Source organism: Cebus imitator, unplaced genomic scaffold (genome assembly GCF_001604975.1).
Source record: "Cebus imitator isolate Cc_AM_T3 unplaced genomic scaffold, Cebus_imitator-1.0 Scaffold676, whole genome shotgun sequence".
NCBI classification, from domain to species: domain Eukaryota; kingdom Metazoa; phylum Chordata; class Mammalia; order Primates; family Cebidae; genus Cebus; species Cebus imitator.
In genome coordinates, this window is record NW_016107991.1 from 521,082 (window position 1) to 523,686 (window position 2,605).

The following is a 2,605-nucleotide window of genomic DNA, read 5'->3' on the forward strand; positions in this document are numbered from 1 at the left end:
ACTCTGTCTCAAAAAAAAAAAAAAAAAAAAGAAAAAGAAATTGGGCCTTGGAGAATTCGTGTATGAAAATGGTGACACTGGATACTGCTACTGCTGGGAGTAACAAATTGTTCTTTGTCTCTGACCCAGAAACCTCATGACATCTGCCAATATTCAGGAAAATGTGGCAGGCAAAATTGTTGGCTTGTAAATAGGGTAAAATCTCACACCCTTCTTCTTTCTCCTCCCCTCCATTCAGTTGCCTGTACTTGGAACCAACCACCACATTGTGAAGCCACGCGTGAGCTTAGCTGGATCCTTAATGAGAGCCAACACCAATAACCAGATATGCAAGCAAATAAATATTCAGAAGAATCCAATGCCAGAGTTTGAGTCTTCCATTTGAGATTTAGGCAACACAGAACAGAGATAAGCTTTCCCATGTATGAATTCCTGACCTGCAAAAACCATGAAATAAGTGGCTTTTGTTGTTTTAAGTCACTGAGTGATATTATGCAACCATAGTGTCTCATGTTATGCAATTACAGCTATCTTAAAAGAGAAAGATTCATTTTTTAGTCTTATCCCTGGCTTTGGCATTTATTAATTCTTTGAATTTTAGTAAGCCATGTAATAAATAAATATCTGTGTATATATAAATAAATGTTTATATGTATATCTAAATATACATGTATATGTATTTATAAATATATATAAATATATTTATATATGTATTCATAAGTATATATGAGTATATGTACATATGTATTCACATATATGTATATAATCCATTTAATAAATAAATATGTGCGTATATATGTATGTAAACATATCTATTTTCCTTTCCCCAGAGCAGGAAAGTGTAAAGTAGGATTCCTTTGTTACCCATGGTGATTTTTCATTATAAATGCATATCATTCAACAATTATGGGTTTATTCTGTGTGCCAGGCCCTGAACCTGTCTATGTATTAGATTAGACTTGCCTCTACACAACTTTCTGTTTGAGAGAAACATTAATCTAAGTGGAAAGCAATTGTATATTGCACAGAATCCATGCTGCAATTGTTGAAATAGGTAATATTGCTCATTTGTCCTCCAACAATACATTTAATGTTCATTTAACAAAAGCTAATTTTATGCCTACTGACCTGTTGTGTACTAAGTACGCTGTTAAGCACTTGATAAATGAACCATTACATTAGGCTAAAAATGAATGTCATGCCACAGCCCTTAATGCTCAAATGATACCTCATGCTGAACCCATTAAACCAAGAAAATGAATCTATTGCAAAAAATGCCTTTAAAAATTTGAAAATAACATATTAATCTATTTGATTCTTCAGGCATGTCCTAAGCTTTCATGTGTTCAAACAATTTATAAAGCTAAGATATTGTTATGTTTTCAATGTTCTAACCTCGATAGAGTATGTTATGTGTGTGTATATATATATGTGTGTGTGTGTGTGTGTGTGTATGTGTTTGTGTACTTGTGTGTGTATAAAATCTCTAGAGTCAGAAACACAAAATTGAGTATTAAGGGCTCTCTAGACCAAGATAAATAATAATATTGGCAAATTGAGCATTCTCTGAAGGATTGTATCCAAATGAATTTTGACTAGAGTCTTTTTCAGTTTTTGCATTGCTGAGCTGCTGATATGAAATATCTATTTATTATAGAAGCATACCTATGGCAGTTATATTCAGATAGTGTTATCTGTAACAATTTGTACTGGCTTCTTCCCAAGGCTTTCAATTTGCCATGTATGAGAATAAATCAGAACCATATGAAAGTCAATAAGTTCTTGATAGTACATGACATTCTGTATTCTCTCATCCTTGATTTTAGCAACATTCCAAGTTTTTGGCTTCCATCATTGAGGGTGATAGGCTTCAAAAATATAAAGGTTTTTTCTTGGCTTCAGATGAGCATCCTAAATTTAACATACTTCCATAAATCATTGGTGTGGAAAACTGTCAGAAAATAGCACAAGAATCCTACTTTTTCTTTGTGGTATTTGGTGTTTCCAAATTAGATTAGTTGTTGAATGTTCAAGGGAACATGTTTGCTTGAAGGGTTCACCATATGTCAAGCAAATTTTATGCTATTGAAATGGAGTTCTCAGAAATGAGACCAAGGATAACTGCCTATTTCTTCCTCCAAAGGATTTTGCAGAACCCTGTCTTTACGAGCAGAGTTATTGAATTACAGTATGCACATAAAAAGTGGAAAACAGAGACTACCCAAGATCTTAATTCCAGAACACATTTTATAATTGTTCTTCAGATTTTAGCCTGAAGTTGCGACATTTTACTGAGAGTTAAGAAGGTGTAATAGTTCAGAACAAGAGTTCTGGAGCTGATTTTGGCTTCAGTTCTACTTGCTAGCTGTATGATCTTGTGTGATTATCAGCTACGCTAAGGTTCAACCTATAAAGTGGATAACAATATACTTATTTCATAAAGCTCATAGAAAAATTTTATCAAATAATTTATGTTAAGGGCTTTGTACATAGTAAAAGTTCAGTGAACATTAATTATAATTATTTTAAAAAGTTAAAATTTATGTGTGTGTATATACATGTAATATGCATATCAAGCATCTTATTTTCTTTTATTTCTTATTAC